The 12,644-nt window shown below is 42.6% G+C and overlaps 1 protein-coding gene across 1 annotated transcript in view; it reads right to left on the bottom strand.

The window, feature by feature from the left end:
• robo1 (roundabout, axon guidance receptor, homolog 1 (Drosophila)) overlaps window positions 1-11,993 on the bottom strand; it is a 225,300-nt gene extending 213,307 nt beyond the window's left edge. The window contains exon 1 of the mRNA XM_070434580.1: window positions 11,743-11,993. The gene's annotated coding sequence lies outside the window, so the exon portion shown is untranslated. The remainder of the gene's footprint in view (window positions 1-11,742) is intronic.
• Window positions 11,994-12,644: the final 651 nt, after the last annotated feature.

The following is a 12,644-nucleotide window of genomic DNA, read 5'->3' as shown; positions in this document are numbered from 1 at the left end:
AAGACTGCTAAATAGCTACCTAAATAGCAAAAACAATGGCTACACGGTCTGAGGTGACCCTTGTATATATGCACACTTACATAGCTCTACATACTAATGCACACTGACACACCAACACACACATAAAAACTCACTTCATCATTTGTTCACACATACAGAATATGCACATACATGTAAACTGACTCTACACATACCCACTCACATACAATCATCATATACACTGCTGCTACTCTGTTTATCATGCCTATTCATTCAAGGGTTGTTCTTTATTTTTACTATTTTCTACATTGTAGAATAATAGTGAAGACATCAACACTATGAAATAACACATATGGAATCACGTAGTAACCAAAAAAGTGTTAAACAAATCAAAATATATTTTATTTGAAATGTTTTAAATAGCCACCCTTTGCCTTGATTACAGCTTTGCACACTCTTGGCATTCTCTCAACCGGCTTCATGAGGTAGTCACCTGGAATGCATTTCAATTAACATGTGTGCCTTCTTAAAAGTTAATTTGTGGAATTTCTTTCCTTCTTAATGCGTTTGAGCCAATCAGTTGTGTTGTGACGAGGTAGGGCGGTATACAGAAGATAGCCCTATTTGGTAAAAGACCAAGTCCATATTATGACAAGAACAGCTCAAATAAGCAAAGAGAAATGACAGTCCATCATTACTTTAAGACATGAAGGTCAGTCAATATGGAACATTTCAAGAACTTTGAAAGTTTCTTCAAATGCAGTCACAAAACCATCAAGCGCTATGATGAAGCTGGCTCTCATGAGGACCGCCACAGGAATGGAAGACCCAGAGTTACCGCTGCTGCAGGAGATAAGTTCATTAGAGTTACCAGCCTCAGAAATTGCAGCCCAAATAAATGCTTCACAGAGTTCAAGTATCAGACACATCTCAACATCAACTGTTCAGAGGAGACTGCACGAATCAGGCCTTCATGGTCGAATTGCTTCAAAGAACCACTACTAAGGACACCAATAATAAGAAGAGACTTGCTTGGGCCAAGAAACACGAGTAATGGACATTAGACCTGTGGAAATGTGTCCTTTGGTCTGATGAGTCCAAATTTGAGATGTTTGGTTCCAACCACCCTGTTTTTGTGAGATGCAGTTGGGGTGAACGGATATCTCCGCACGTGTATTTCCCACCGTAAAGCATGGAGGAGGAGTGTTATGGTGTGGGGGTGCTTTGCTGGTGACACTGTCTGTGATTTATTTAGAATTCAAGGCACACTTAACCAGCATCGCTACCACAGCATTCTGCAGCGACACGCCATCCCATATGGCTTGGGCTTAGTGGGACTATCATTTGTTTTTCAACAGGACAATGACCCAACACACCTCCAGGCTGTATAAGGGCTATTTTACCAAGAAGGAGAGTGATGGAGTGCTGCATCAGATGACCTGGCCCCCACCATCCCCTGACCTCAACCAAATTGAGATGGTTTGGGATGAGTCGGACAGCAGAGTGAAGGAAAAGCAGCCAACAAGTGCTCAGCATATGTGGGACTCCTTCAAGACTGTTGGAAAAGCATTCCAGATTAAGCTGGTTGAGAGAATGCCAAGCGTGTGCAAAGCTGTCATCAAGGCAAAGGGTGGCTATTTGAGGAATCTCAAATATAAAATATATTTTGATTTGTTTTACATTTTGATTCCAATGTTGTTATTTCATAGTTTTGATGTCTTCACTATTATTCTACAATGTAGAAAATAGTAAAAATAAAGAATAACCCTTGAATGAGTAGGTGTTCTAAAACTTTTGACCGGTAGTGTATCCTGATTCCTAGTCACCTTACATCCCTGTACATTGTAAATATTGTAGTAGGACTGGAATTGACTGACTCTGTATATAGGATGCTTCCTTACTTTCATGTGTTTTTCTTATTTCTTATTTTTTATTTCTAATGTGTTTGTTTTTCTATCTTATGTTATTTTTTTGTATTACATTGTTATTGATTACTGTATTGTTGGCTTTAGAGGTTGCAAGAAAGGCATTTGAATGTACTTGTGCACGTGACATTAAAACTTGAAACTTGGATACTTCTTCCCTGCACAGCTGTATCTGTCAATCTCACTGGGAAGATATACAGTAGTAGTGTATACTATGAGGCAAGTTCGCTAGCAAAAATGCTAGCCAGACCTAATTTGTACAATGCTGCAAGTTCGTTAGCAAGAGTTCATGCTCAAGACAGTAGATAGATGATTGAAAGACAACTTGAAGTTTCTGGATGATTATAATGGTCATTTCATTTTGTGTTCATGGTCGTTACACCACTAATAGTTCCTGTTCCAGCCCTGATTTTAGGGCAGAAAGCTTCAATGACTTTAGATCACCCTAAATGAAAAAAAAAAACCTTCTCTGATTCGTCTGAGTTCTCTCTCTGTTGAAGACTGTAGACTTCACAGGCAAGACAATGTTATGTCTCTTTTAAATGAGGACAGTGGAAAAAGAGATCCACCAACAGTGGAATTCGAGAGAAAGTAACATTTATAATTTGGTAGCAACAGGCTACCAGTAGGAGTAAAGACATGGCTAAAGAGATAAAAAAAGAGAACATACTGCCTCTGCAATATGTGGGCTGGGTAGTAGCCTAGCGGTTAAGAGGCTGGGCCATTAACCAAAAGGTTGCTGGTTTGAATCCCCCAGCTGACTAAGTGAAATATGTTGATGTGCCCTTGAGCAAGGTACTTACGCCAAATTGCTCCTGTAAGTTGCACTGGATAAGAGTGTCTGGTAAATTACAACGAGCAAAAAATAAGTAAAACGCATGCATATGTCTAACACTAATGAAACACTTTAAATGGGAAAACGGAAGTACGAAGAGAGAAAGAGGAGCTGATGAGACAGACGCTTTCAGAGTGCAGTAATCTGTAGTCAGCACTCTGGGTCCTCAGTAAACTGCAGTAATTAGTGTTGTATACTCAAGCACCTGGATGCTGCAGACAGACAGCAGGACTACAGCCTGGGTGGGATGGATATGCTGTAGTTCTCCAACACACGCAGGCTGAGGCCATGCACAGTTCTACTGTTAAAACACATAGGCAGCCAATAGAGCAGGTGTTACACATAATATATATGCTTGAAGATGGAGGAGTGTGAGAAGAGATAGCAAAGTGTGACATAACAGTGCATGTGGTGACATGCTGAGATGGTGGTGATTTTACAGTATGGTGATGTGGACTGTGGTTTATGGTGGGAACCCAGTGATATATGTGATGGGATAGATAATAGAGGAGTGCTGTGTTAGATGGCACAGTGAGACATGCAGGTGTGTCTCACTGTGGAGACAGGTAAGGATTAAATCAGCCTTCCTTAAGGGTCCTGTTAATGGTGGGTCGCGACGTGTCAGTGTAGATGTATAATTGTTTCATTAATTACTAGAACTGATTCGGCCAAGAGCATCTGCGCTCTCTGTTCAGGGCGCTTTCTGCTTAAGCAGCGGTCTCTGCTCAGTTTGGCAGCTCCGCGAGTGGGAGAGGGAGATGCCTGTGTGCTTCGCGGTTTAACGGATATTTTTTTCTGCCGTTTTCTTGAAGATCAGCGCTGTCGTTCAGGCAGCAGACGATGCGCTGTCTGCCACTGACTTGTCATTCTCACTCGCCATCACTCACCGTTATCATCAAATGGATTCGTGCTAGCCACAAGTTCTGACGGAATTGTCACGAAACGAAAAATATACAGCGATGAGTTTCTCTCTCTTTCATACAAACGTATAACGAGGAGCGCCCACAATGTGTTTTGTACGGTGAAGAGTTTAGTAAAGAGTCTCACATAACGAACAAATGAACACGTCCTGACCAAAAGTCCACAGCATGATGGTAAACACAGGAAGTTCTTTCAGAACAGGGCAGAATACTTCAGGAAACAGTGATTTGACAGTGGAAAAGTAAGTCAGCTAGCAAGACATTGTTGTCATTTTATAACAGAAATAAGAGAGTACTAACTAATTCTCATGGTAGTAGATGTGAGTTTATCTTTCAAACAATCCCCTGGCCTTGTACACAGCTAATCGCTAACATTCGCCAAAGCAAGCTAGCTACTGATAGTGCAACCCTAAGTAACAGTACAGATGAAGATGAAAAATGATCAGGCCCACTGTACATCTTACTGTAGAAATTATCGTTGGAAACTAGTCTAGGTTGGAACTGTTGCTGTTAAAATACAATAATATTTGTTATTCTTAACTGGAATAAACTGATTGAAGCGAGATGCTTTTTGAGGCAAACACTCACACAGTTCTGGGTTGTTCATCTACAGCAGGAAGTGGTCTCCTGCCCGATTGGGAACGCAGTAGATGTTCTGGTCCAGTTTGGCACCACATACCTATGCGAGTCAAGGTTCTCAACTCTGACATACTTAATAAACAAGTACAGAAAAAGTTTCAAGGCTGAGCATAATCTCAGTGTTGTACTGTCACAACAGAGCCCAGAATAGACATGCTGCTGTTAAAATACAATACATAATTTTTATTCTATATAAAAATAAAAATATATGTATTTTAACAGCAACAGTTCCAACCTAGACAGATATGTAAGTGTTTTAATGGGGGAYAATAAACATTAATATATATTTATATGGATATTTAATTTATTTAATGTCATTGTTAATTGTTTTTGTCTATATAGCATTTGTTTTAGGCTTAAGGGCAATGAAATGTACCAATATTTATGTATAGTTGCATATTTTCCTAAGCTTGTGTCCCAGGAAAACACACATTTCTCATTTGGGTCCCAGGCTGAAAAAGTTTAAGAACTCCTGGATTAAATGGCTCAGACTGACGGTGCATTATCACCGCCTCATTACCATACTTCAGTTAACCTGCCACCGCTGCCACCTGAATCATGGAGAGCCTGTGCACTACACAAACACACACACACACACACACACACACACACACACACGACACATATGCACACCGCATAGGCCAACGCCCACACACATACAGGCACACAAAACAGATAAGATGTCTGCACACAGCAAGACCCTGTCTATGAGGATATCTATCTTGCATGTACATGTCTGACAAGATCTCACAGGGTTCACATGCAGAGTCCCACACCAGGTTTCAAATACTGTATATTACATTTACATGTTAGTCATTTAGCAGACACTCTTATCCAGGAGCACTGTCTTGCTGTTTTATTAATGTAGCTACTGTGTCCTCATGTTGCAATCCTGGTTTAGGTGTTCGACACCCACCTCCTGCTCTGTAAGCCATTCATAGGCYTGACATTGTAATGGAGAGAGAGCTGCAGATTGAGTAAAACAGGATGCTGATTATCCTTCCCTCTACCAGTCCTGTGACAGGGGGAAGCATTCCCTCTTACCCCCTAACAGATTGCCAATATCAGAGAGCAGGAACCGTCACTACACCACAGCAGACAGATCACATGTAGGCACTGGGGTGTGAAGCAGGGAAGAGAATCAGCTTTTTCACTCCAGTGCCCTCACTGTTCCCCTCTCTATCCCTGGCTCTATCCTAAACCACAGCAGAGACGGATACATCCCAGCACTCTGATATGGTAGAGGGATCAGCAATCATAAGGTCAGGGGCCAGGAAATCAAGGATTTAGTCTGAACAAAACCATATGAACTTTAGGAGATACATGGAAGTGACACCTAACAGAGCATAGCAGCGCATTCAAACACCTGCAACATCAGCAGATAATGGCTGCAGGCAAAAGTGCTCTACCACCACCAGCCAATGGTAAAGTAGAGACCCGCCTAAATGATGATATTTACCACTAAAACCCACACAAACCACACAGATCTGTCTGGCATGAATTGCTAAATCCCTTTTTACATGGAAACCATCTTTCATCAAATAATCACGTTGAAATACATTGATGGAAGGAGATGGTATGGCATCCCTCTCCTAAACCAGGTCAGCACACATGACAACAAATATGTTTTCCTCACATGTTCCTCACACATCTCAGAGAGGTAGATTGGTATGTGATGGCTGATCAGCAGGTGCCAGGGAGCGAAGAAGAGCAGGGGGTGAGTACAGGAAGTGTGTGTCACTGGTTATTTCCTTCTCAAGATTTGGAGACCAAATCAGTGAGCCCAGCAGTAGGTCTCCTAGGACACTGAACAGTGCTATTGAATCACACCCTCAGAGCAGAGGAGGAGGACATATACCACACACACACACACACACCACACTGCACACACAAACACAACACACACAACAACACAACACACCACACACATACACACAAACACCACACAACACACACACACCACACACACACAAACACAACACACACCACACAAACACAACCAGGGCATAGGGCTGAGAGGAGTCTGAACCTGGAAGCGGGTGGATGAGGTGACAGAGGTACTGCAAACTCAAAGTGGGATGAATCAGGCTCTACCAGTGGCAGACCCCATCACACTAGAGTAAGCTTTAGATCCACCTGGGAAATACCTCATATCCAGATTGTGTCAGTGAGGAATGAGCCTGTCTGTAAGGAGACAGACAGGGAGACAGATGCAGCCACGCTCCACAGCCAGTCAGCCATTCTTATGACACTGCATTACAGGGGCTAACAGAGCGAGACAGAAAGTATTAAAACTATCGGAGAGGTAGAGGGATGCTGGGGGCCTGACGGAGAGTATGATGGACAGTCATAAGGCTGGGTAGGGTTAGTGAGAAGGTCTGTCGTCAGGGCTTACAGATGATGATCTGTCTGACTGGCCTGCAGGCCGCTGACCTCTGACCTCTTAGCTGATTCTGTTATGTCTGTGGATAGATGCTAGAACACAAAATAACATAACACACCATTAGCAACACGCACAGGTTTTAACACGGTTCTCACTCATCAGCCACACACAACATACACATCTCCCTCTCAGTTCACCAAACATTAATCAATAACCATCTCCTAATGGGGGGTGCAACTCAATAATAGGAAGGTGTTCCTAATGTTTGGTATACTCAGTGTATGTAAAAATAAAATAAAAAAGTGTTGTTGCTATAGATAAAAAGTGGACACATTGCCTGAGATGTGAGAGCACATCTGGAGACGTGTTGTACTCTTGTATCCATCTACCAAATCCTGGTTTCCATGGTAATCGAAGCAGTACACTGTCTGTAAATCAGAATGAATGTGATTGTGAGCTAGAGAGTGAGACCCCAGGTGCTCTTTGCCACAGAGAGAAGCCCTACAGTATGTGCTCTGGGCTGGGCTGAGCTTGCCAGGGACTCTAGGAATAACCCTTATCCAAGTGAAAGTCCATTTATCATTGCAGCCAATGCCAGCAGTGCAGAGAGTGTCTCTCTGCTGTGAAATTAAAGGAGGGGATGGTTTGGAGAAACGACTGCTTAAATGGAAATTCAATAAAAAGACACTCAATCAACAAGGGTAAAAATAAAAGGTGCAGCTGTCGTTATTCGACATTAAGGGGAAAATGACTTGCCAAGTAGCCACACATTACAACAATGGCCTAGACAATGACAAGGTGGCATCTCGGCAATGGGGGTGCGCCACTATCGATTCCCCCTAGGTGACCCGGGAGCAGAGGCCATGAATTACAACTCACTTCTTATGGCAATAAAGGAGGACAAAGTCCATCCATTGGACATGGGTCATTACCCAAAACATCCATCCCCTGGAACATGTGTACAAACTGAGTGGTCAGAAGCACAGAAGAGCAACCAGCAGATAGAGCCAATTGATTGAAAGGCCAGGTTGATCATTAAAATCAAACCAAAACCATCCTTCATTCCCTTTGTCTCTCTTCTCTATTTTTGCTTTGTTTCTCTCTCTGTATCCATCTTCCTAGAGTCGTTCTTTTACACTGTATGCCTGTCTTCTTATTGGCCCTACCTTATCTACCCATCTTTCCTTTTTTCTTTCTCTCAGCTTTTTAAAGTGTTTTATCTTTGTCTCTATCAGTCTATTTTCTACCCTTCTTTCCTCCTCTTTGTCTTCTTCCCTCTAGTCATGCAGCATATACAGACAGAGACAATCCTAGAAACAGGCTGAAGTCTGTGTCAGCTTTTCTTTAATTACAGCCGACAGTCCCCTGACAAAAACCATTTGCACACTTTTGTCTTGATACTAAATATTGACGTCTGACAAGCTCTGAGCCTTACAAGGACTTGTTTTCCAAGGCAAACTAACTTTGCCCCCACAGTGAAACAAACAATTTCTTCCTAAATAACTACTCATAAATATTCATCTCTGTCTCTCTTCTTTACTTAAGCTGAGATATGGCACACAGCCAGACTGAATAAGCAAGCAGCCTCTCCACACCTTTATAATGTGAAAGGCGTTTTGCTTCTGAAAAGTGAGAAATTCAATAATGCTGGAATGACGTGGCGTAGCAACAGTCCCTCAGAGAGAAGACACATCTCTCCAGGGAAATATGGACGCTCTGCTTAGAATACGCTGGAGTGATCAAGAAAGACACACTTGCACATACACACTCAACAAATACACACTTTGCCTCTCCCAGTCTTGAATTACAAAAACATTTACACAAACACAAAATATTGTGAAAAAATAATAATACGCAAAATAAGTGCACATTACTCTCTAGGTTGACTTTTTCATCCATGGTTTTAGACATTTTAGTTCCTCTGTTGGTGAGTCAATCCATCTGGTTATCTCTCTCTCCGCCATTTTTAACCTCCCTCTTCTTGATTTTGTGCTTTTACGCATCAGTCCAAGTGATAGGCCAGTGGCTGTCCATCTCTGAGACAGACAGGTAGACAGGAACAACCAACAGTGAAACGAGCATGAGGTGAAAACCTCTCCCAGACTTGTCAGTCAGTCAATAGTGTAATTAAATGACCAGTCCCTGCTTCTGTCAACTCCGTCTTTGTAATCATTACACAGCCAAGACACCCCCAGCTACAAACAAATTGTATTATGTCTCCATCAATAATGCATACCAACACTTTATTGAAATCCAATGCAGTTCCACATTTACATGGCTGGACATGCCCTGTGTAAGTCTGTGATTTGGATGTGATTTGTTCGGCCATAACAGGCAATAGGAGGAGGTAGAAGATCACAGTCAACACCAGCCATCTTCATGCTTCCCACCATAATAGGAAGTGGGCGGGGCACACTATGCTTAATTTTTTWAAATATTTTTTTTAACCTTTTTTCTCCCCAATTTCATGGCATCCAATTGGTAGTTACAGTCTTGTCCCATCGCTGCAACTCCAGTACGGACTCGGTAGAGGCGAAGGTCGAGAGCCATGCGTCCTCCGAAACATGAACCTGCCAAGCCGCACTGCTTCTTGACACACTGCTTGCTTAACCCGGAAGCCAGCCGCACCAATGTGTTGGAGGAAACACCGTACAACTGGCGACCGTGTCAGCGTGCACGCGCCCGGCCCGCCACGGGAGTCGCTAGTGCGCAATGGGACAAGGACATCCCGGCCGGCCAAACCCTCCCCTAACCCGGATGGCGCTGGGCCAATTGCGTTGCTTCATGGGTCAACCGGTTACGGCAAGCTGCGACACAGCCCGGGATTGAACCCGGATCTGTAGTGACGCCTCAAGCACTGCAGTTCCTTAGACCGCTGACCACCCGGGAGGCTACAGTATGCTTTATTTATAGAGGAAATCAAATGAAGATGTATTCCCAAAAGGGGGGTACAACGGGTGAATTGTGTAAGTTTCATTTGCTTATTTTTTTATTGAATAAACTTGACAGGGTGAATAACCAGAACAATCCCAATGTGTGTGTGTGTTTGAGTCTGTTGCACACGTCAACCTGGTAGCTACAGAGGTGAGACAGGTGGTTTCACCAACAGCAGACATACATAAACATTTTCTTGTCAGAGGAGCCTGGTTTGATGTTGATGATCATGTGTTTTCTTGTCTGACGAATAAGCCAGATATTGTTGTTGTGGGAGACAAGAGGTAGGGGCTGATTCTGGAGGTGAGCTGCTCATTCCATTGTTACATGGAGCAGGCCTTATCTGACAAGCTCCTTAAATAGCAGCCCCTCATATCACACTCGGACAGCCTGAAGTGCAGATGCAGGTTGGTGGCGTTGATATTTGGCCGTCTCTGCCACGTACGTAGACTTACATAAACCTTCAGATTGCAGGCCTGTCTAAGAGAAGAGCAAAACAAGTGTCTAGGTACTGCTCTGTTTCAGCCATTATAGGCAGCCTAGCTGTGTGGAYGAGAAGGTYCTGCTCTGTTTCAGCCGTTATGGGCAGCCTAGCTGTGTGGAGGAAAAGGTACTGCTCTGTTTCAGCCATTTTAGGCAGCCTAGCTGTGTGGAGGAGAAGGTACTGCTCTGTTTCAGCCGTTATGGGCAGCCTAGCTGTGTGGAGGAAAAGGTACTGCTCTGTTTCAGCCATTATGGGCAGCCTAGCTGTGTGGAGGAGAAAGTACTTTTTGTTTCCTTAAGTGTCCTTGTATCAACAACCTTTGAAATGTTTGAATCCCTCATGATGTAATGTTGTGTGTGTGTGTGTGTGTGTGTGTGTGTGTGTGTGTGTGTGTGTGTGTGTGTGTGTGTGTGTGTGTGTGTGTCTGCTCTGTTCCACTGCAGACTGCGAGAGGCAAAGGCAGGGCCTCAATGGGATTTTGCAAAGAAACTCTATAATCACAGAGAATTAAAAGGCCCAGGATGAAGGGACAAGCCCAGAATGTTAATGAAGGAGAAGTTCAAGAGACATCAGGTGTAATTCTGATCCCTCTATCCAGTGTGATACATGTACTGATACTGTAGCCATTCTTTCCATTATATGATTGTGTGCCAAGGGTGACCAATGACTCAACGGAATCAATGACAATGAGATTATTACACTCTATAGACACACAATTATATGTTTCACTACTATAGTAGCATGAATTATCTGCATCACGAGCGAAGCCATCACCGCCTTCTAGAACCTGCGGTTCTAACTTTCAGCACCACAATGAATGGACAGCTCCTGCCGTAAACGGCTGAATCAACTCAGGGACTTTCTTTTGAAATGTAGGATATTACACCAGTGGGCAATATACAACAAATAAGAAAGTCTGGACGGTCAAGGAAATTGTACAACAACTGCTTATACGTCTTCATTGTGGTTTTGCGAGGAAGCATCTGTCGTAGGCTATAGCCCACCTTTCTGACACATGGCTAGATTGACCCATGAAATAGCACGGTGAGAAGCATGGGCTGGTACTGGGATAATCAGTGTGTTATATAATATATCTTAAAAAGCAATACAATGATAATTACTTTGTTCTCCAAAGATCTGTTAACTCTGTAATTCAGTGTTGGTTGCAAAACCAAACTGTATGGATTAGCCTACCTAACAAATTCAGGGTAGCCTATAGATTACACAGCCACACAACGTCAATGGCAAATCAATAAAGTCTCATAAATTATTTTAAAGACGAAAATATGACCTACTTTCTTAATGCGGATTCATTGTATTAGATGAACTGGGTGTATCCAAAGGATCCAAAGGACTCATGCAGTCAATACTCACACATGTAGGCTACCTCTAACACTCTCAGTCCCCCTTCTCTCGTTCACACACACTACTCAGATCAAAGTTTATCAACAGGTTGAGTCATTTTCTATCAAAATTGATAGCCTAATAATTTTGTCTTTACAACTTTACACCATTATTAGACAGAATTGAATTCAACTTTTTAGACCGCGCCACAGCCTATCACCTTGTCAAAATATTTGGCAATTACGTTGTCAATTAACTTCTGCTGCCTCTGAAAGTGGTTGAAGAATTCAAGAACTCACCCTCTTTTCGTCGTTATTCGTCTTTCTTTAGTTGTTCAATGCTTGTTTGATGTACTACTGGTCCCTCCTTTCTGTAAAACGTTTGCAAATGTATCTTTTTCCGGTTAAATGTCCTTGCATAGGCACCAAAAAGAGAGGAAATTATGAAAAGAAGAGAAAATACGTTCAGGTGTGAGATAAATCAACAAGAAGGCGCCCAAGCCTGAGCAGCGAGAAAGATCCCCGGGAGTAAAAACCTAATCCCGTTCTACCTGGCAATGCAGAGCCGCTATCAGATGGACTATAATGCGAGCTACGAGTGGCAGCGCATACAAATCACCACGCGCACCTTCTCCTGCAGTGACCTGCCGATTTCCTCAGGGTCCTAAGGCTGCGCTAAGGCAATTTGCTCACAGATAGGCTACTTGATTCACACGCAGCTACAGTATGATACTGAGAATATTTTATGATATATCGTAGACTGTGCTGGACACGTGTTTGTTATCGATATCATGATAATGATAATAGATGTGTACATCTATCCGTCCTCATTTTCACTCGTTCTTTGTCATTACATGGGTGGGTCAGATTGTTCATTGAAATGCCTGTGTGACTTTCTGCTCCATTTTGAACAGTATTATGTTTATTCACCCTTGAGTAAAATTGTAATCTCGTTCTCTTAAAAGGTCCAGTAGTTATGAAAAACCGTTTCCTGTCAACCTGGGCATTTGGGGAGGCTATGAACTGGTATCTTTTAAACCTGAGTTTTGTATCTTATGAGGGTGTATAAATTCCTAAATTAATTCTAAATTAGACTTAATTATAAGATTATTTATGTGTGTCAATATTGAATATGATGTAATGTGACTCACATTAAGTCGTGACCACACAAAATGGATTTCATATGGTACAAACAGCAGGTG

The sequence above is a fragment of the Salvelinus sp. IW2-2015 genome, linkage group LG23 (assembly GCF_002910315.2).
Source record: "Salvelinus sp. IW2-2015 linkage group LG23, ASM291031v2, whole genome shotgun sequence".
Classification (NCBI taxonomy): domain Eukaryota; kingdom Metazoa; phylum Chordata; class Actinopteri; order Salmoniformes; family Salmonidae; genus Salvelinus; species Salvelinus sp. IW2-2015.
Note: the sequence above shows the minus strand (reverse complement) of the source record. Positions and strands in the feature narration are given on the sequence as shown.